Here is a 23,543-nt window from a genome sequence, read left to right on the forward strand (position 1 = left end):
GAGTGGCACTATATGTGAAAGATAATGTAGATTCAAATGAAGTAAAAATCTTAAGCGAATACACGTTCCATAGAATCGCTATGGATAGAAATTTCATGCTCTAATAAAAATACAACATTAGGGATCTATTATCAACCACCTGGCCAGGACAGTAGTAGTGATGATGAAATGCTAAGGGAAATTAGAGATGGTATCAAAATTAAGAACCCAATAATAGTGGGGGATTTGAGTTATCCCCATATTGACTGGGAACATTTCACTTCAGGATGAAATGCAGAGATAAAATTTCTCGATACTTTAAATGACTGCTTCATGGAGCAGCTGATATGGGAACACACAAGGGGAGAGGCAACTCTAGATTTAATCCTGAGCGGAGCGCAGGAGCTGATCCAAGAGGTAACTACAGCAGGACCGCTTGGAAATAGTGACCATAATACAATAGCATTCAACATCCCTGTGGGGGGAAGAACACCTCAACAGCCCAACACTGTGGCATTTAATTTCAAAAGAGGGAACTATACAAAAATGAGGGGGTTAGTTAAACAAAAATTAAAAGGTACAGTGACTAAAGTGAAATCCCTGCAAGTTGCATAGGCGCTTTTTAAAGACACCATACTAGAGGCCCAACTTCAATACCCCAAATTAAGAAACACAGTAAAAGAACTACAAAAGAGCCACCGTGGCTTAACAACCATGTAAAAGAAGCAGTGAGAGATAAAAAGACTTCCTTTAAAAAGTGGAAGTCAAATCCTAGTGAGGCAAATAGAAAGGAGCACAAACACTGCCAGCTTAAGTGCAAGAGTGTAATAAGAAAAGCCAAAGAGGAGTTTGAAGAATGGCTAGGCAAAAACTCCAAAAGTAATAACAAAATGTATTTTAAGTACATCAGAAGCAGGAAGCCTGCTAAACAACCAGTGGGGCCCCTTGACGATCGAGGTACAAAAGGAGCGCTTAAAGACGATAAAGTCATTGCGGAGAAACTAAATGGATTCTTTGCTTCAGTCTTCATGGCTGAGGATGTTAGGGAGATTCCCAAACCTGAGCTGGCTTTTGTAGGTGACAAATCTGAGGAACTGTCACAGATTGAAGTGTCACTACAGGTGGTTTTGGAATTAATTGATAAACTCAACATTAACAAGTCACCGGGACCAGATGGCATTCACCCAAGAGTTTTGAAAGAACTCAAATGTGAAGTTGCGGAACTATTAACTAAGGTTTGTAACCTGTCCTTTAAATCGGCTTCGGTACCCAATGACTGGAAATTAACTAGTGTAACGCCAATATTTAAAAAGGGCTCTAGAGGTGATCCCGGCAATTACAGACCGGTAAGTCTAACGTCAGTACCGGGCAAATTAGTCGAAACAATAGTTAAGAATAAAATTGTCAGACACATAGAAAAACATAAACTGTTGAGCAATAGTCAACATGGTTTCTGTAAAGGGAAATCGTGTCCTACTAATCTATTAGAGTTCTTTGAAGGGGTCAACAAACATGGACAAAGGGGATCCAGTGGACACAGTGTACTTAGATTTCCAGAAAGCCTTTGACAAGGTCCCTCACCAAAGGCTCTTACGTAAATTAAGCTGTCATGGGATAAAAGGGAAGATCCTTTCATGGATTGAGAACTGGTTAAAAGACAGGGAACAAAAGGTAGGAATAAAGGGTAAATTCTCAGAATGGAGAGGGGTAACTAGTGGTGTTCCCCAAGGGTCAGTCCTAGGACCAATCCTATTCAATTTATTCATAAATGATCTGGAGAAAGGGGTAAACAGTGAGGTGGCAAAGTTTGCAGATGATACTAAACTACTCAAGATAGCTAAGACCAAAGCAGATTGTGAAGAACTTCAAAAAGATCTCACAAAACTAAGTGATTGGGCAACAAAATGGCAAATGAAATTTAATGTGGATAAATGTAAAGTAATGCACATTGGAAAAAAATAACCCCAACTCTACATACAATATGATGGGGGCTAATTTAGCTAAAGCGAGTCAGGAAAAAGATCTGGGAGTCATTGTGGATAGTTCTCTGAAGATGTCTATGCAGTGCACAGAGGCAGTCAAAAAAGCAAACAGGATATTAGGAATCATTAAAAAGGGGATAGAGAATAAGACTGAGACTATATTATTGCCCTTATATAAATCCATGGTACGCCCACATCTTGAATACTGTGTACAGATGTGGTCTCCTCACCTCAAAAAAGTTATTCTAGCACTAGAAAAGTTTCAGAAAAGGGCAACTAAAATGATTAGGGGGTTGGAGAGGGTCCCATACGAGGAAAAATTAAAGAGGCTAGGCCTCTTCAGCTTGGAAAAGAGGAAACTAAGGGGGGATATGATAGAGGTATATAAAATCATGAGTGATGTGGAGAAAATGGATAAGGAAAAGTTATTTACTTATTCCCATAATACAAGAACTAAGGGTCACCAAATGAAATTAATAGGTAGCAGGTTTAAAACAAATAAAAGGAAGTTCTTCTTCACACAGTGCACAGTCAACTTGTGGAACTCCTTAACTGAGGAGGTTGAGAAGGCTAGGACTATAACAATGTTTAAAAGGGAACTGGATAAATTCATGGTGGCTAAGTCCATAAATGGCTATTAGCCTGGAAGGGTAAAGAATGGTGTCCCTAGCCTCTGTTCATCAGAGGATGGAGATGGATGGCAGGAGAGAGATCACTTGATCATTGCCTGTTAGCTTCACTCCCTCTGGGGCACCTGGCATTGGCCACTGTCGGTAGACAGATACTGGGCTAGATGGACCTTTGATCTGACCCGGTATGGCCGTTCTTATGACTATGAGCCACCAGTGTGATATGGCCGTTAAAAAAGCTAATGCCATTTTAGGATGCATTAGGTGAGGTATTTCCAGCAAAGATAAGGAGGTGTTAGTACTGTTATACAAGGCACTGGTGAGACCTCATCTGGAATACTGTGTGCAGTTCTGGTCTCCCATGTTTAAGAAGGATGAATTCAAACTGGAACAGGTACAGAGAAGGGCTGCGAGGATGATCCGAGGAATGGAAAACCTATCTTATGAAAGGAGACTAAAAGAGCTTGGCTTGTTTAGCCTAACCAAAAGAAGGTTGAGGGGCGATATGATTGCTCTTTATAAATATATCAGAGGGATAAATATTAGGGAAGAAGAGGAATTATTTAAGCTTAGTACCAATGTGGACACAAGAACAAATGGATATAAACTGGACACTAGGAAGTTTAGACTTGAAATTAGACGAAGGTTTCTAATCATTAGAGAAGTGAAGTTCTGGAACAGCCTTCCAAAGGGAGTAGTGGGGGCAAAAGACATATCTGGCTTCAAGACTAAGCTTGATAAGTTTATGGAGGGGATGGTATGATGGGATAGCCTAATTTTGGCAATTAGTTTGGCAACTGATCTTTGATTATCAGCAGGTAAGTATGACTAGTGGTCTGTGATGGGATATTAGATGGGGGTGGGATCTGAGTTACTATAGAGAATTCTTTCCTGGGTGCTGGCTGGTGAGTTTGCCCACATGCTCAGGGTTTAGCTGATTGCCATATTTGGGGGTGGGAAGGAATTTTCCTCCAGGGCAGATTGGCAGAGGCCCTGGAGGTTTTTCGCCTTCCTCTGCAGCATGGGACACAGGTCACTTGCTAGAGGATTCTCTGCAGCTTGAGGTCTTCAACCACAGTTTGAGGACTTCAGTAACTCAGACATAGGTTAGGAGTTTGTTACAGGAATGGGTGGGTGAGATTCTGTGGCCTGCATTGTGCAGGAGGTCACACTAGATGATCATAATGGTCCCTTCTGACCTTAAAGTCTATTTGTCTGTGAGTCTATGAGAAGGAGTGTCACCTCAGGGTTTCCTATTCTTGATAATGGATCTGCCACTACATTTTGTTTTTGCTTGTCATAAGCCTGTAGAGCAAGGCTCCACATGAAATTTGCACCATGGGCTGACAAGGTTTCCCTGGGAAAACTTACTCTGCTAAAAATAATAATTAGGACAGTAGCCACAGTTTCAGCTTTTATATTCGATAGAGCATTGACCTCAGGGTACCTTGTGGCTGACTCCACCACACCCAGTATATACACCTCTACACTGATATAACGCTGTCCTCGGGAGCCAAAAAAATCTTACCGTGTTATAGGTGAAACCATGTTATATCCAACTTGCTTTGATCCACCGGAGCTCTGCCCCACCCCCAGAGCGCTGCTTTACCGTGTTATACTCGAATTTGTGTTATATCGGGTCGCATTATATCGGGATAGAGACGTACTTCTTTCCATTTCTAGAAGGTCTAGGTAGGGGTCTCACAGTAGCTACATACGCTTGGGCAAACCTACTTAACGATAAGCAAAGGCTGCAAAGATGCCTTTCAAATGTCCCTTTAACTTCTTAGGCTTCGGACACAAGACACAGCACCCACAGTACTTCTTTACCAGCTCAAACATGTGAGGCCAACAGAAATTCTGTTTGAGCCTGTCACAGGTTCTCTCCACTCCTACATGTCCAGCAAGGGGACAATCATGAGGAATCTGCAGCAACTCCTTCCTGTACTTATCAGGCACCAGCACCTGCTTGCAAACCTCATAGAGGTGCCTCTTTTTCCCTGTGGGAGCCTCCCTGTACAACAGGCCTCCTAGAAAAAATCTTCCCTTTCCTTTCCCAATCAGGGTATTATTCTGGACTACGTTCCTTTCCTTGTCTAGGGCAATGGTTTTGAAACTTTTTTTCTGGTGTCCCGGCTGAAGAAAATTGTTAATGCTCGCAACCCAGTGGAGCTGGAGATGAGGGGTATGGGGTGTGGAAGGGAGCTCAGGGCTGAGGCAGAGGGTTAGGGTGTGGGGGTGAGAGCTCTGGAGTGGGGCTGGGGATAAGGGGCTTGGGATGCAGGAGGGGTCACTGGGTTTGGGACGGCTCAGGGCTAGGGCAGGGGATTGGGGCACAGGGTCACCTCCGATGGCTCCCAGTCAGCAGCGCAGCTGGGGTGCAGAGGCAGGCTTCCCACCTTCTCCTGGCCCCGCGACTGTGCTGCACCCTGGAAGCGGCCAGCATCAGGTCCAACTCCTAGGCAGAGGCGCACAAGCGACTCTGTGCAGCTCTCTCCAGCAGGCACTGACCCCCCGCAGCTTCCATTGGTCGGGAACCGGCCAATGGGAATGTGGAGCCGATGCTCGGGACAGGGGCAGTGCGCGGAGCTCCATGGCCCCTCCCCCCCGGCTGGGAGCCGGACCTGCTGCTGGCCGCTTGTGGGGCGCAGGGCAGTGTCAGAATAGGTAGGGACTACTAGTGTTTATTGGCCGGCTGCCACGGTCCCTGGGTGCTGAGCAAGGTGACTCACTGCCTTTCATTCCATGACACAGTACTGGGTCACGCCCCGAAGTTTGAAAACCACTGGGCTAGGGAATAATCAGTCTGTTAAGCCTCAATAAATGCGACTTGAGTCTCACATAAGAGCAGACTCTAGTGCAGCAATGGAATCTCCAAACCCCTCCTCTGGGGACAAACTGTTACTTTCAGCTGACAAAAGACTGAGAGGCATTCCCCACTCCTCCATTGCAACACTCCTGGGCTGTTTATAGACAAACCAGGTAAGGCAGAGCCATACTCTTTCTGGCTACAGGTTATAACATTAATCTGTTTAGACATGGCTAAAATATTATTACCTATTAAAACATCAGTGGGAAGTAGATTCCTAATGCCCAAAACAATATCTCCTTTGAAAGCCTCACAATCGAGGTAGACCTTGATCAGTTAATGGGAATTTGGCCAAACTTAATATATTTAAGCTTTTATCGAGAAGTCTGTCTTGCTCCCTTACGAAAATATCTTGACCAAAATGACCTGGGACCCTGTTTCTCCATCCCCTACAATCTGTTCCATTTTCCTTAGCATTTTTAATACATTCTTCACTACCCTCTCAAGAGTCAGTCCTAATACAGTTTACTAAGGTTTCCTCCAGCTCTATCACTGCCTCTGGAGCAATGGTAGTGGCATTCATGGCGGAAGGTGGGGGTGTGGATAGTGGGTTACCTTCAATTTTGGGCAATTTGATTTGATATGGCTAGGAGCCCTGCAGTGATAGCAGATTATTCCCCTTCCCTTTTGGAAGGGAGTTTTAGAACCTAGGTTCCATTGGGGCTTTCTGTCAAAGTTGGGGATAGGTTTATTTCCAGTCCCTTCTCCCCTCTTCACCTGGGTGACACTGGGATTTCCCTTCCCCTGGGATTTGCGCCACCCAGGATTCAACATATTCCTCAGCAAGTTCTGCAGCCTCTAAAACTGTGGAAGGTTTTCTATCACAAATGGCTGTCTTTACCTCATCTGTAACTATCCATAACAATTGCTCCTAAGCCATCAGATCAAACAGTTTTTTATAATCACCTTCAGCCTCCCCCCCGCCAATTATCTGTTTTCTCAAAAAGTTACATATTTCTAGTTAAATAGTCAACACAAGTGACTGTCAGACATTCTGAGCTTTCTGTACTTCAGCTGACAGGGCTCAGGGTTATCTTAAATCTTTGCTATACATTTTCTTTAAATTTTTTATGCACCTTATCATCACCCTCCTCCAGATCATTAAAAACTTCTCTGGCTTTCCCCGTTAATGTGGTTACGAGGGTAGTCACCCACTTATTGGCAGTAATATTGTGCATCCCACATAGTCTCTCAAAGGTGGACAGGAACTCTTTTCTACGGTCAGTTTCTTTATAAATTGGACAGGCTTTCTCCCACTCCCTTGTGTTGTGAGGAGTGTAGTCATGGGGTCTGGAAACTCCATGTAATTTAATTTGCTGCTCCAGTAATTTAAGCTGCAGTGTTTGAGCTTCCATCTTCCTCCTATGTGCCTTCCCCTCAGCTTCTTCATTGGCTTTGACTGCTGCTGTCTGTTCCATGCATCTTTAGTGAGCTCTCTCCTCTGCTTCTTCATTGGTCTTAACTTCAGCCTGGGCTGTGTCAGCCTCCCTGGTCTGCAGTTCTGCCATTCATCTCTGGGCCTCATGTTTTTCCTGGGAGCTCAGTTCCTCTGTGGTGTCCGGGGCAGGAGAGTTCTCTCCTTCCCTTGGCACTGGATCAGAATGTTTGAGCAAAGCTCTCAGCTCCTGAGTGGGGGCTTTCTTTTTACAGGATATTCCCCTCTGAAGACATAACTCTTCCAGGTCTTTTCTCACAAAATCATTCTACGACTGTGATTCAATCCTAACCTTTAAAACTCTAAGTATCAAGTTTGAACTTTAACAGCACTGGGGTTGTGATCTTCAAACTTAATTGACCTGTCGTATGCAAATCCTGCCAACTATGCCAGTGTCAAGCTGTCCTGGGTGGAAGGATAAACTTTTTTATTTTGGGGCTTGGGTGTAGCTGGGAGCTGGGATTTTCATGATTTTGCATAAACTGTGTAATAAGAATGTGAATGCACAGGAATAAAAAAACTAGCACAAACCCCATAGTATTTGGATGCGAATTTCTTGTTACTTTGGGCGTTTGGAAGTGTGTGGGTGTTGTGATGGAGAGAAAGTCCTTGCTGAAATCCACTCACCCTGGTAAAGAATCATAGAAAGTCAATTCTAACACTGACTAAAGGAACCGCTTAGAATAAGGAAAACAGTATTATCCCTAAAGCCACTCTGTCCCATTCTTTGTTCCACTGTAAAGCTTCTGCCTACATCCTTCTCCAACTCCCTCCTATGTGGAGACCTCTACAACCAGTACTTCTGGGGTACACACCCTGTTGTGTACCCCTTGTACATGGTAGGTTGCAGGGCTGCTACTAGCAGGTTTATCATTGCTGTGGAGGGATGGGGTATATGGCGTTCGTGGACTGGAAGCCAGAGATCTGCGAGCAGGTGAATTACAGGCAGCTGGGAAATGTATGCCACTTCTAGACAGGGAAAAGCCTGAAGGGATTGAAACTTAATGCTAGCTGCCCGAAACCCCTGCTCATCCCCAGAGGGCGTGGGCTCAGTAACATATATAACAGCGGCTAATCTGGCTCTTAGTTCCTGTAATGCCATCTGGTGCTGGCTTCCAGGGGAACTGGACCCCAGCAGCTTCTGGGAGGTGGTGAGAAGTGAGCCATAGGCTGTTAGGGGAGGGGAAAGAGGGAGCACTGGCTGCACTGCAGTGAACTCTTTAGCAGGACTGTGCTAGTGTGGTTCCTATCTCCCCAGCACAGCAGCAGCAAGCAACAGAGAGAGAGTGAGTTTCCTTTTATTTGCAGGAGGGAGTATAAACAACTTAATTTCCTTCCCTACAACTTTCCATCACTGCCCTGCCCCCACCACTTCCACAGGTGTCTCAAGATTTTCAAAGCCCATTGCAATGATTATTGCAGCCCTTGTTGCCTTCTCTCTACCTGCACCCCACCACTCATGCATATTCCTGCTCCAACACGCTTTCTAGCTCCTAGAATATCGGGTTTGGAAGGGACCTCAGGAGGTCATCTAGCCAACCCCCTGCTCAAAGCAGGACCAATTCCCAGACAGATTTTTGCCTCAGAACCCTAAATGGCCCCCTCAAGGATTGAATTCACAACCCTGGGTTTAGCAGGCTAATGCTCAAACCACTGAGCTATCCCTCCTCTGTGTGCAGCCTTTCCCATACCGCCCCTTGTGGTCGGGACTCCCTCCTTCTTCCACACCCAGCAGCTATCCTCTCTCTGCTCAAATCCCTCCTCAAAACACACCTGATCCACTGAGCATATTCCTCAGAGACAAGTGAGTGTGTGTGTGTCTCAGGTGGTGGGGGGCATCCACAACCCTTTCTGATGATCATTTCTAGAGTGTCATAAATGTGCCTGGTGCTTCTTGGGCAAAGATAAAGAGATGTGGCCTGATCCTCCATTCTGTAACACCCGTGGAGTTACACTGGTTTCACAGAGTGGACAACCGAAGCCAAGGTCTCTGCCCCAAAGGGCTGACAATCTGAACTTAGACAGAACACACCATCAAAGCACAACAGACCATCAAAGCACAACAGACCACGGTGGGTGGGTGGGTGAGGGTGCAGACAGAGTGGTTGTATGTCCTTGTAAATCAGGAGTATGGCATTTTCTGTGGGACAAGCTGAGCTGGTGAAACTGACAGCTGCCTGGCAGAGTGCACGTGTTCGTCTGGGACCACCCCACTGAAGCCTGCTGTCTGTCCAGCGAAGCTTCCTGTCTGCCCCCACATGAGTCCTCATATCAGCTCTGCCCCACACATTCACCCAGGGTCTCACTGTCCCTCCAGGCAATGGTGTGTCAGGCAGGTCAGCTAGCACTGCGACCATCTGCAAATGGCCACTGCTGTGGCCTTGACCAATGACTGCCACTCCTCACTTTTCTGCAGCAGAGGGAAGCGCCAGAGTGTGGCAGAGTATGAGGGAGTTGGGGAGCCTGTTTTGGGGAAAGAGGAAGTGGACACAAAGGTCAGAGGGTCAGTTCACAGTTGCCTTGTGCCCCCCCCCCCCCCCAGACAATAGCCCTGGTGCTAGAAGCCATCTGGGAACCAATTCTGTAATCCCCAGCGCCATCACACAAAAGTGCCCAGTGCAGGGGACATGTCAGATGTGGGGAGTGTAGCTGTGGTCGTTCTACTTGGCTATTCCCCAGCTGCCAGAAGGACCACTAGGCAGAGGCTGCTCTATGTTTTTTGCCGCGGATTCGGCAGTATTTCTGCAGGTGATGGCCTCCAGCAGCCCTAGAATCAGGTGGAGGGGTTGCCCCAAAGCTGGGTGCCTGTGCTGGTCTCTGTACCGGCCCAAAGAGGAGTTTGGCTCAGGGAGGGAGGGAGTGTGGTAGGAAAGGTGAGACTGGAACTGCAGCTGCAGGACAGAAAGCAAAATCTGGGGAAATAAAAAATTGTGGGGAAAGAAAATTGTGGGGAAAAGGTCTGGGAAAGGGGTGGAAAGGGGGAAACTAATATGTCCTGATTTCTAATTATAAAAGGGAGTGGGGTTTTGCTTGGCCAAGGAGGGAAAGAGGGAGGAGGGGGACCCTTTTCTTTTTCCTCTCCTCCCTCCCATCCCCATCTCTCTAACCCAGCCTCCAAAGCCATCCCCTGTCCCCTTTGAAAATCTGATCACCCTAGGGGAGGACATGGTGCCCCAAAGACATAAAGGCCCTGCCCATTGGGAGTCCTATATGTCTGGTTTAGAATATTGGGTCTCTGCCTGCATTGTGTACAGGGCCGTGCACACTGAGGCCTTTTCACAAAGAACAATAGGAATGATTTCATTTCACTCAGCTATGGCTCAGGAGTGGACGGGAACACGCTGATATCTTGTTTAATTTGGGGGATGGGCCTGAGTGAGAAACGTTTCTTTCTGTCTCGAAGGTAGATAAATATCCTGGATGTGTATCACTCCTGTTCCAACATAGTTTTAATCCTCTAGTGGAGCACCAGAGTCCTCAGAGTAATGAGACAAAGAAATGCAGGACTGGAAGGGACCTCAAGAGGTGATCTAGTCCAGTCTCCTGCACTCAAGGTAGGACTAAGTAATAACTAGACCATTCCTGGAAAGTGTTTCTCTAACCTGCTTTTAAAAACCTCCAGTGGTGGTGTGATAATACCCAATGTACCTAGACTGTGGAACAGCTGTGTCCCCTCACTTCCCCAATCTGAGGTGCCTTTTACACAGCTTCGCTGTCAGAGCAACCACCCCTGGTCTGCTCACATGCAGCCTTTAGCACGTAAGCTGAGTTATATAAGTGCTCTAGCCAGCCACTCCTGAATTAAATTGCTGAGAGACACCAGCAAATTTCCAGTCCCAGATTTATCCCGAGAAATGTGCATCATGTATTGTCCAGCTCTTTCCTTCTAGACGATACAAGCTCATAGAAAATCTGCTATTCCATTATGAGGCAGAAAAGTCAGAATTAGTTACAAAGAAATAAAAGGTAAAACGCAAACTAATACCCAACTTAACAAGCTAAGTGAATTTAAAGCAAAAAGTTTCCCTCATCACATGCTTTCAGCAGTCTGGCTGGATTCCTTTCAGCCAAGACCTCTCCCTCAGTTCAATAATACTTCCTTGGTCTTTCAAATGTTGTTGATGCCATGATTAGAGAAGAGAGGTAATCTGAGGAGTTTGCTCACATTTCTTATAGAATTTTTGTCCTTTGAGAATCATCTCCAGCTGGGGATCAGACAGCAAGTCTGTGGGACAGGAATTTCCAGCTGTTTCTTTGCCAACATGTAAATTACTTCCCCCATCCACAAGGCTGGTTTCTCTGTCAAAGAAAGCTATCAGGTTAGTTTGACATGATTTGTTCTTGACAAATCCATGTTGACTCTGACTTATCACCTTCTTGGTATTTGCAAACTGATTGCTTGATTATTTGCTACATTTTCTTTCTGGGTACTAAAGTTAAATTGACTGGTCTGTAATACCCCTTATTTCCCTTTTTATAAATTGGAAGAGGGCAAATATAATGCCAGTCTTCTGTAATCTCTTCTGTCTTCCATGAGTTTTTGAAGATAATTGCTAATGGCTCAGATATCTGCTCAGTCAGCTCTTTGAGCATGCTAGTATGTATTTCTCAAGGCCCTGCTGACTTGAAGACATCTAACTTGTTTAAGTAATTTATAACTTGTTCTTTCCCTATTTTAGCCTCAGATCCTAACTCATTTTCACTGGTGTTCGCTGTTAGACATCTGATTGCTTCTAACCTCTTTGGTGAAAACAAACAAGTCAAAAAAGTCTGCCATTTCCACATTTTCTGGTATTGTCTTCCCCTTCTCATTGAGTAGAGGGCCAACTCTGTCCTTAGCCTTCCTCTTGCTTCTAATGTATTCGTAGAATGTTTTCTGGTTGCCCTTTGTCTCTCCAGCTAGTTTAATCACTTTAGTGCCTTGGCCTTTCTAATTTTGTCCCTAAATGCTTGTGTTAATTGTGTATATTCATCCTTCATGATTTGACTTAGTTTCCACTTTTTGTAGGACTCTTTTTTGAGTTTCATATCATTGAAGATCTAGTTAAGCCAGAGTAGTCTCTTGCCATACTTCCTGTCTTTCCTGTACAGTCCTTGGGAGCCAGTAAATCAAGCCCAGACTCAGCAGTGATACATAGAAGAAGGTTCTGGTCACCTTACAAAGCCAAAAGGGTTCTGTGTACTGTACTCCATCCCATAATAGTAACAGAAACAATTAACACTTTGCATCCATGCTCTGCCTACCCAGGGAGGAGCTCAAAGCCCTTTATATTCATTAATCCTCACAACATTCTCATGAGGCTTGCATGTGCGGGATTCGTATGGTTCAGTGGACAGAACATGAGCCTGCTAGTCAGGAGACTTCTCTTGTGTTCTCAGCTCTGCCACTGAGTCATTGTGTCTTGAGAAGATCTCATAATTTCTGTGCCTCAGTTTTCCCATCTGCAGAAATAGTTTTAATAATACCTACCCACCTTTGTAAAGCACGTAATACAATGGTATATCCATTATACAGATGGGTAACATGGAGCATGGTGATATTCAAGGTTGCACAGCACATCAGGGTTAGGGGTGGGAAAAGACCCTGGGCATTCTGGCCCCCAGTTTCTTCTAAATCCCCAACCATACTCATTTCCCCTATACTATTCCTAAATTAACTTCTGCTCCTGCCATTGGTAACATAGGAATTGCAATGTTGAATCAGACTGGTCCATCTAGTCCAGTGCCAAGGCTCAAACAGTGGCCAGCACCAGTTATTTCAGAGGAAGGTGTAAGAAACTTTATTTAAAGGGATATGATTTTTCAGAGGGCAAGGAGCTCACCACTTTCTGAAAATCAGGCCCTTCTACTGTCTCTCAAGCTGGGCACCTAAAGCCTGAGGCACCCAGAATCACCAGTCATTTTGGACAATCTTCGCTATAGTCCATGCTCATAAGAGCTAGCAATCTAATTTCGGCTAAGAACAGAAGAGAGGGGCACCAAAAAGGGGCAGGATTGAGGAAAGCTATTCAGTTGAAGCTGCAATGAGAGGACAGGTCATCTGATGGAGGACCGGATGAAGCATTCTTTGATGTTTCTCATGTATAGTCTGAGTTTGTAAAAGAGGGAGCGTTCTCAGGAACAAGAAATGGTTCCCTTTCTGTTCTCTTCACATCAGGCTAGAGGAACTGCACGGTCTTCTGACTATAGATTCCTGAGACTGGCCGCAGTATGATTGTGGGAACTCTATCCTTCCCTCAGGGTTCTGTTGGGCCTGACCTTTTAGTATTTTAACTGTGCCCCTTCCTTGGGGAGTAGTTTCCCTTGCCTAGTGACTGTGCCTTAGTACTGTGAGCGGCAGGGACAGTTCAGGTCATAGCGTGGAATCTGGACACAGATGGATTCTCGTTCTAATGGGACTCTTGCAGCTACTAGAGGGAGTGCAGGCCCCTGGAGCTTGTAGCTGATTTTGCTTATTTTTGTTAAAAAAACCAAAACGCATCCTTATCTGAGCACATACATTTCCTGGCTGAGATTTTTTTTTCAAAGCTGACTAGTAGATTTAGCAACATAACTGCCATTCATTTCAATGGCTAGCTCCCTTCTTCAGGTTTGGAATTTCAACCCTGGATAGAGTTGATGGAAGCACAGGAACATTTTTTTGTAAAAACTTTCATGAAATATTGTCCACTTTTTCCACTGGAAAATTTTGAAACTTTGATTGGCCTGAACCCAAACTCCAGAACTGAACACTTATGATGTTGGAAGAAATTTGGATCTGGATCTGAATGTTGAAGCTATGTCCTGTCTCTATAATGGACCAAACCAAAATCCTTGATTTAAACATCCCAGACTTCAGGAAAGTGTGGCTCTGAATATGAACTTTGTGGCCCTCCCCCTGTTATTTACTTGGTCTCACATCTTTAGTGGGACTCAACCAGCAGTGTGTACGTAGTACCAGTAAGAAGGTGCTCTGTAAGGGCCTATCCGCCCTCCAATTTTCACTTAAGTTTGTAACCAGTTACTGCAATGATTGGCTCTAGACATGGCATTTGCCTGCACACAGGATGGGTAGCACTTGGCTGTAGCCACTTAGTTGTGTTAGAGGCCTGCTGTATGGACTAGCTTTCTAGATATAAGTGCTGGAGATGGGTCCAGCCACACCTGTGCCATAATTAAATAGCTGGTTCCAGCTGAGGGAACTGGGCTTGGGAGAGTCAGGTGATAGCTGAATGGACATCTGGGCCCTATACAAGGACAGAGAGATCAGTTTGGCTATGGAACCAAGGAGTAGGCAGGTTCTCATGGAAGACCCTGAACTAGGGCTCCAAGGGAACCAGCTTGAGGATGACACCAGAACAAGGCAAAGAGTCTCAAAGGAAGCCCAGTAGGGGCTGGGAATAGGGCCCAGAGGATGGGCTGAAGAAAAGCTATGAAGAGCAGAAGAACCTTTTGGTTTGTTTGGGACTCCAAAAAGGTTTTTCGTTATGTGTGTTTAGCACTTGGCCCTAAGGCTAAGCCACATCTCCAGCACAGACTGATGTCTAGAAACTTGAGAGGACCAACTTCTGGGAGGGAAACTGTGGCGGAGATTGCCAGCTGTGCCATGTTTGGATAGCATGAGCAACTATGGGGCAGCCAGGCCCTATAATAACCAGACCCATGGTCATTCCTGTATAACTGATTTAACTTCCCAGAATGTGTGGCATAATATCCCAGAATGTGCTGCTGACGCTGCTTTGTGTACATGCCTTCTGAACAATCTATCTCCTGAGGAAGCAATGCAGAATAGATGCATGTTTTCTTAGGATGCACTGATAACAAATCCAGATAAACAGTGTGGCTGCATCCACATGGTTTGAATGGCAGAAAAGCTCTTGTGGGGACATAGATCAAACAGTGCTGCTTGCAAAATAGCCATGCTGTGAACAGGTACAAAATCATGGTTGGTTTTGTAATGTGGATAGACTCCTAGGAGGCCTTTGGTGATTTGTCTAGTGATGGGAAACCCACAGGAGGTTTGGAGATTCAGTTCAGTTCAGATAAGCACTCAAAAATGAGGATGGTTAGGCTAAAAGGGAGGGAAAAAACGTAACAGTTTAAGCCTAAAAATCTGTTTCAAGTGATAGGTGAAGGTTGGTCTGTTGTTACCTGTAATTTCAAGCACACACAAATTGGGATGAGCTAAAACCAGTGACTTCACCTTAACTCTGTATTTTCTCTTTTTGTGGACTTTAGCCTAACATTGAACACTAGGTTAATTTGGTATGTCTTTGTCATGGTGATAAAAATAACTGCACTAATCTCATTAGACTGTCTATCACTTAATATATTTAGCAGACAATCCTGGCTACCTTTTGTCAGATTTTTTAAAAGTCATTAAGACAAAATGGACTGAGCTGAGAATCACATGCTTTATATCGACCTGTCAATGATGCTGCCTGATCATTGTCTTTCACTCTGGCTGATACGTTACAAAAAATCCACAGTGCTTACAAAGGATATGTTTGTATTCTCCTTGCAGATAATTGTGATTCCAAGGGGTTCTCTTTTTTCTGTTAGGAAACTGAAGTGAATATCTTGAACATCTTGCAACCTCTTGGTTTCAATGACATGGATGACAAATAGGTTGCAGACAAGATTGATTTTTTTTTTATTATTATTCTTTTTTTACGTTGCTTGAAAGTAAGTTGAATTGTCTGGCATTTCCTTGAGATGGAAACCAGTGGAGCCTGGTGTCATCTAACAGGGAGGAAGGCAAAACAGACCCACTAAAGGCAGAAAGTGACCATACTGTCCCTGGCGGACTTCCGCTGATGGAAGAATAGAGCAAGCTGGTATTAACCACTAGAAGTTAGTGCTGCTGAGTTCGGTGCTGTCTCATGATCAAACTGTAATGCTGCATCATTAAGAAAACACAGAGATCTTGATCCTAGTGGAATCCACTGGTGAGTGTGTGTGAGAGAAGGCCCCCTCTTTGTTCAATCCTCACAGCCTTTGAGTCTCTTGCAGCCCTGGACAGGGCACCTGAATGCTTTAGCTCAAGCTGTAGCAGCTTGTGCGTTTTAACTTGAAGTCCTCGGGGATCCTGAGCAAGCCAATGGGACTGACTTGGTTACATGTTCTCCTCTTGGATCTTAAACCTCTCACTATTAAGCAGGAGTAACTTGGGGCTGGAGTCACAAAAAGACTTAAGCACCTGTCATAGTTAGAGGCCTAATTTCCCAGAATCAGGACCTACTGGGATTCACAAATCCCACCTCAGATGCTGCTGAACCGTGCAGGTTCCTAATCTCACTCAACGCTTAAGGTTTTGCAGTAAAGGTTCCCTATGCCCCTGTCTCTGCCTCTGAGCATGTGCACTGCATCTGGATACTGAAGTCCTAGAGCGATGCACTAACTAGGGGAAGTCCTGCGTTCTTTTGCTCATGGGGTCTGACCTGGTAAATGTGCTCAGAACTTGCCTACCAGACTGGACCTCACCTGCAAACTCACACACAGCAGCTGGACCTCCCTGGTCACTTTTATCCTAGCGCCTAGTGTCCTCACCTGGCGTGTGGAAGATCCTTGGTTCAAGTCCCCCCTCCATCTGAGAAGGAACGTGAACAGGCATTTGCGACCTCTCAGGCGAGTACTTTGATGGCTGATCTATAGGACGTTCTCGTCTGGAGCCTTCCTCAGTCTCTCCTTTGGAAGCTGTTCCACTGGGGATAAATAATTGAAAAAGTCATTGGGCCGGAGAGAGAGGGAGAGGGAGTGAGCACAAGCAATGGCTCTGTAGCCCGAGGATAGCACCTGCAATGGGAATAGGGGCTCCCATGGTTCGAGCACTCACCTGAGAGGTGGTTGATCCCAGTTCAAACTCCATTGCCTGAGAAAGAGAGACTCTGAAGCAGCCGTGTCCCACGTCCCAGCTGAATACCCTACTCATTGGGATAAGTTATTAAGTAGCCGCTGCTGTAGCTTTCCTTAACCACCCCCTAGCTTATTGTGAAAGTGGCACAGGTGCTTAGTGCCAAAGGAGGGCTTGTAGCTGAGAATCCCAAGCAGAAGGCTGCACCTCCATGCAGCCTGGATTTAGGTGCCAAACTCCCTGAGGGAGTGAGGCTTAGCATCCATTCCTCAGGCTGGCATCTCCTATTGGCTAGCTTGGGCAGGGAGCTGCATAGCATGCTGGCTTTTGTGAATCCCATTCTGAGGTGCCTGTCTCTCCCCATTCATTGTACAGGGAGCTAAGGCACCTATCCTGGGTTATTTGAATCCCGGTGATTTTTCTAGGTGCCTAAAAATTAGATGTAACCTGTGCCACGCCCATGTTTCTTTGTGAATTTAGCATTTGGTGTCAGTGCAGCAGCAATGCCATTAATGCAGGATTGAGTGTCCATGGGCTCCTTGTATTGCTCATCACTTCTATGTGTTGGGTTTATGCTGGAACCCACCATAGCTCAGTTCTGCAGGCTCAAACTCCAAAGGTCAGCACATGTAGAAACTGACACTAGGTATGTAAACGTATCTGCTCCCAAGGGAGAAATACTGGCTCAATTAAAGAAACACAAGAGATGGCTGAGAAAAACACAGACTAACAAGATAAAAACTTGCAAGGTGATTTCTGAAGCATTTCCAATATGTATTTTCTATAGGGTCAGGTGTCATTTAAACAGATGTGCAGTATGTTTTACTGAATAGAGGATTAAAAAGTATATTAAGGTCCATATTGTCCATTACAGAGGCTGCTCATAGGTAAAGAGACAGGAAACACTACAAGATTGTTGTAGGGAACATAGGTCATATTTGGATTTAGGCCTGACTAACTGTAGTTAGCCAAAAGTATCTGAAAGTTGCATTTAGAAACTGGATATCCAAAGCAGCTTTCTGGCTTGTAGTCAAAAGCATAATAGGATAAGTCACTTGCTTGCCCTAGACTCTGCCTCAGGGCCGGCTCCAGGCACCAGCCCAGCAAGCAGCTGCTTGGGGCGGCCAACAGCGAGGGGCGGAACATCTGGGTCTTTGGCGGCAATTCGGCGGCTGGTCCCTCACTCCCTCTCAGAGCAAAGGACCAGCCGCCGAAGTGCGGCAAAAGAATGAAGTAGCGGCAGTAGAGCTGCAGATCGTGATCACAGCCTTTTTTTTTTCTTTTTGCTGCTTGGGGTGGCAAAAACCCTGGAGCTGGCCCAGCCCTGCCTCTTAGAGTTATTTCCCCAGTTTCATACTTAACTCACTGTTACAAGGATGTGTGGGAATGAGTGAATGTGGAATGTGAACAGTCATTAGTTATATTTAAACAATGAAGACATTTATGTCCTGGGCCTAAGCAGAAGTTTGCCTACCATCTTCTTATCACGTGGTATCTTCTTGCACCCTGTTTTTGAGAACCATCTGTTTGCCCTTATCAGCAAACTGCTCTAAGACATGTACATTCTAACCCGGAATCTTCAATGTGATTTCAAGGTCCAGATGCCAAGTCATTGGTCCACACTGAACTATACACAACATGCTGGCACCTCTAACTGGAAAGTGGTCCCCTGTGGGGAGCAGAGGAGTCACTGATTCCTACCAAAGACGCTAACTGTGCAAGAAGGAAGGGACGGGGCTGGGGAGACTCTTTTTTTGCATCAACCTGAAGTTGTCCCCTGCTCTCTTCCTTGGACCGGCCATCCAAAGAAGGAGAGATGAAGGACTCTGACAATTGGCAAAGCCAAGCCTGACGCCTATAACAAAGAGAGAGGAAAAAGCTGAACTTTTCCCCACCGCATGTTTAACAGCTCCAAACTATAGCTTATCAATAAATCAATGGTAAATAGCAATCTACTTCCAAGGCCAGTCACATGAACTTTGAGAGGAAGATGTGAAAATCCCTTTGTAGAGCAGTGTAAGGATGCTTAGATCACTCCAATGCCCACTAGTGTGTGTGCATGTGTGTTCTGTGTTTTTGTGTGTCACTAAGTGCTTCTCAAAGTAGACACTACAACCCCTAAGTCTGCTATTTGAACAGGAAGAGATCTCTGTGTTAAAGCAGTGTCATTCTAAAGCTTCTAAAAGTGTAGGACTCTAGAAATCATTCTGTATCTATGCCAGACTGCCAGAAAGATGCAGTCACTCTGTTAAACTGGGGAGAGGGAATTGGCTAGATCAGTAGCTCTCAACCTTTCCAGGCTACTGTTCCCTTTTCAGGAGTCTGATTTGTCTTGCATATCCCAAATTTCACCTCACTTTAAAACTATTTCCTTACAAAATCAGACACAAAAATACAAACGTGTCCCAGCACCTATTACTGACAAATTGCTGCCTTTCTCATTTTTACCATATAATTAGAAAATAAATCAATTGGAATATAAATATTGTACTTACGTTTCAGTGGATAGTATATGAAGCAGTATGAACAAGTCATTGTCTGTATGAAATTTTAGTTCGTACTGACTTTGCTCGTGCTTTTTACGTAGCTTGTTGTAAAACTAGGCAAATATCTAGATGAGTTCAGGTACCCCCGGAAGACCCCTGCATACTCCAAGGGGTACATATACCCCTGGTTGAGAACCACTGGGCTAGATAAACAAAACCTTCCTGTGATTTCTGTGACTAGTGAGCTTAATGGAACAAAGCAGCCAGAGGAGGGAGTTACCAGGAAATCATTTTCAGAGCTGTGATTCCCCAAAGCTAAGGCAAGGAATAGCATCTGCCTTTAACAAGACTCATAGCTAAATAGCTTAAATCAAAGGGAAATGCTTCTCCCCTTAGCCTTCCTGTAAGACCTTAAGAGAATTGGTTTTCTTTACTTGTTCATTACAATTTGATTTAGTTACTAATTGTAGTAACTGGTGAGATGGATAAATTGAACTATTGACTTATTGATTGTATTTTAATTAAACTTTAATTTGACTGTTGCATTGTACCACTGTAAATTAGGTTAGGAAAACTGTTAGATTAGCTAGTGACTTATTTCTCTTGTTCTAGAACTGCTTACTTATTCTTTTTAATAAATTTATAAAAGATGCTGTGAACTGGTTTTTCTCTCAAAACTTCAACGCAGACACCATGACCTACATAGAAGATAACAGTGAAATCATTAAAAATCATTCTTGAGCCCATCCTATATTTTAATTACTTACCAAACACCCCATTGCCTCACTCATTGTATTCGTTGAGTTTCCTTTGAATTCTTGCTTTAGGGGCATGAGTGATCTCCCTGTGAAGATCAAGCAAAGAGTTCTGACCCACAGACACCTCTGAGACTGGGTCAGCATAAACTTACCTGCTAAAGTTCCAGGGGTTTGGAGATGCAGGGGGACAAAGCCAGAGAATGTGTCCATCACCCCTGTCTCACTCCTCCAGCGTTCCCCCTCCTCAGCTTCAGAAGGGCTTCAGAGGAGCTGGAGAAAGGGGAAATGATGCCTAAAGAGGGTCAAAAGATGAGAGGAAAGTGGACAAGGCCCTGGCCTGGGAATCAGGAGATCTGGGTTCTATTTCCAGCCCTGCCAGTGACCTTGGGAAAGACAATTTCAACCTCTGTGCCTTTTTCCCCATCAGTAAAGCAGCGCTAATAATACTTAATTCCCTCTGTAAAACACTATGAGATCACTGGGTAGAAAGTGCTACACAACCACCAAGTATTATTTTTATTTTCATGAGCAATATGAGCAAGAAATAGCAATTGAATGTGTCCTGATAAATGTAAAATAATCTATGCGGGGGAATTATAGTGTGAAACTAGAAACAGGTGGTATGAAATTAGGAATATCATAATGTAGGTGCATGTCAGAAATATATAATAACAATGGCTTTTACAAGGATGGTTAAAGAGTCGGGGTAAGACTCAAGAGATCTGGTTTCAAGACCTATCTTTGCCATAAACTTCCTGTATAAATTTGGGCAAGTCGCCTAAACTCTCTGCCTCTGTTTGCCATCTGTAAAATGGGTATAACAATATTGCCATCCCCCTCCACCCACCTTTGCTTGACACTGTAAGCAATGGCTCTCTCTTACTATGTGTTCAGACAGTGCCTTGTTCAATGGAACCCTGGTCTCACCTGGGGCATAGAGGCAGTACCAGAATACAAATAAATAATAATAATGAAGCGTATTAAAATGTGGAACCATTTCCCAAGGGCAACGATGGAAGCCTCATTGTTTGCATTATTTAAAAGTAGAGAGAGTCAAACACTTGATTCTGTATGAAACAGTCTTGCATTGTCAAGGAGGAGATGGACAGGATGCCTTTAAAGATGTTCACCATCTCTAATTTCCATGATTCCATCTGAAGGAGCTCTCTATATTTTGATGACATATGGGCTGGGATAGCCGACAGTACATTAATGTAACAAATAGCCATTATCTTCCATTTTATGGAAGATACTGTATGGGATGATTTATTTGTGCCTGTTCTGTTTCTTCTTTCAAAATGCTACCTTTCAGTGAAAGATGGCTATCCGAAAGTTTCCAGTAACCTTGCAGTGCATGCTGCATAGTAAATCAATGGAATCTGAATTATAATACATTGTCTTCAGTAGCTGTTTTAGGCTGTGCTGCTGGAGTGTCCTGCTGTGACAGGAAACATTTTCATATCAACACAGCATATATATTATCATGTATGACATTTGTCCCTAAAATTTTTAAGTGGTGCAAGAAAGATTTTAAGTGTGCTGGCTCATCTGATGTTAATAGGATCTGCATTGCTAACTCCTTAAATATCACTTTGGAAACTTACCCAATGTGGTTGTTTGTGAATGCTGAGTATCATCCTCCTCAAAAAAGTAAAAATGAAATAGCATTAAACAGCTGATCTGAAATTATACAAACAAGTATATTCAGAGTCAAGACTGAAACAGCTGCCTTATCTTGCTCCTTTGTGTCCTGCCATCCCTGCTCATGTGACATTTGTAAGGATGGCCTTGGGTGATTTTAGATGCTGGCATGTGATTGCAATTTGAGTCCCTGCCACATGGCCATGCCCTGTTAGAAGGTTCTCTGCTGCAGGACTACGTCCTCTGCATACTGCAGGCACAAGAAAGTATGTGACTGAGTTTCAGCCTTATCTCTGAATTCCTGATATTTATTAAATGTAGGAGCAGCCATTCTGGAACACACTTTTGGTTCAGAAAGTCTGCTCTTTTGCTTCATTGATTGATCGATTGATTTTTATAGGGGGACAGAAAGAACTGTTTCGCCCATCTAGTCAACCTCCTGCATAGAACAGGCGATAGACTCTCACTCAGTGATTCCTATATGGAACCCAATTGCTGCTGGAAGTGGCTTCCATTAGGTGCTTTAGAATAGTGATGGGCAACCGTGGCCCGCAGGTGGCCCGTCAGGGCAAGCTACTGGTGGGCCGCTAACCTGTTTGTTTACATTTGCATGGCCGCCTGCAGCTCCCAGTAGCCACAGTTCACCGTTCCCAGCCAGTGGGAGCTGAGGGAAGCAGTGAACCGTGGCCACTGGGAGCTGCAGGCGGCCGTGCAAATGTAACCAAATGGTCTGGCGGCCTGCCAGTGGCTTGCCCACCACTGCCTTAGAAGCTGAAACTCCCCCATAATGTACCTAGCCGTTTGCTACGGCATAGGTGGGTGGGAAGGAGTAGCTTTCTGAACTAAGCTATTGATCAGTTCATGCTCTGAAGCATCCAGATAATAGTTCTGTAGCTTAAAGAACAGGAGTACTTGTGGCACCTTAGAGACTAACACATTTATTTGAGCATAAGCTTTTGTGGGCTACAGCTCACTTCTTCAGATGCTGTAGCCCACAAAAGCTTATGCTCAAATAAATTTATTAGTCTCTAAGGTGCCACAAGTACTCCTGTTCTTTTTGTGGATACAGACTAACACTGCTACTACTCTGAAACCAGTTATATAGCTTGTGGTTCTGACTGCTATAATTTTAACTTGTCTTGTGTCTGAGTTGCTTTAGATTTTTATATTTGTTTTAGATATGATAGAAACAAAATTAAAAATCTCTCATTCGAGTTTATAAATGTGTAAGCACTTTTTAAAAAGTGTTATTTGCTACCTGGCAGAAAGTTAGAGTCTTCTTAATGAACTAGCAGCAAAGAGTCCTGTGGCACCTTGTAGACTAACACACGTATTGGAGCATGAGCTTTCGTGGGTGAATACCCACTTTGTCGGATGCACTCCAATACATCTGTTAGTCTATAAGGTGCCACAGGACTCTTTGCTGCTTTTGCAGATCCAGACTAACACAGCTACCCCTCTGATACTTGATGACCTAGATTATTAATGCTGGGACCTTGTCAAATCCACCCTTTTAATGCATCCTGAGTCTGCATTTAAGACTGTATCCATTCCCCAGTGAAGTCAAAGGAAGTTTGCCATTGTGCAGGGACAGGGTCCTTTGGATAACCCATTGCTAGAGATCTTTCAAAAGTCTTTGATGCTAAGAATGGAAGCATATGAGCTTGGCAAGATGACTGTATATGAAATAATCAGTTTTCAATACATGGGACCTGATTCTGATCACACTTACACCAGTTTTACAGTAGTGTGACTCCACTGACCTGATTTACACTGGAATAAGAGACCAGAATAAGGCCCATACTTTCAAAACACAAAAAGGGACTCTTTGGACTAAAGTGGAGATTCTGATTTGGGTTACACTGATGTAAATAAATTTACAGATTCCGATCTCAATTACACCAGTGTAAACCTAGAGTAATTGTACTAAGC

At 44.4% G+C, this 23,543-nt stretch overlaps 1 protein-coding gene across 3 annotated transcripts in view; it reads left to right on the forward strand.

Moving 5' to 3' along the window:
- Window positions 1-23,543, forward strand: part of PTCHD4 (patched domain containing 4) — a 121,929-nt gene that overhangs the window by 24,617 nt on the left and 73,769 nt on the right. The window lies entirely within an intron of this gene.

Source organism: Gopherus flavomarginatus, chromosome 4 (genome assembly GCF_025201925.1).
Source record: "Gopherus flavomarginatus isolate rGopFla2 chromosome 4, rGopFla2.mat.asm, whole genome shotgun sequence".
Classification (NCBI taxonomy): Eukaryota; Metazoa; Chordata; order Testudines; family Testudinidae; genus Gopherus; species Gopherus flavomarginatus.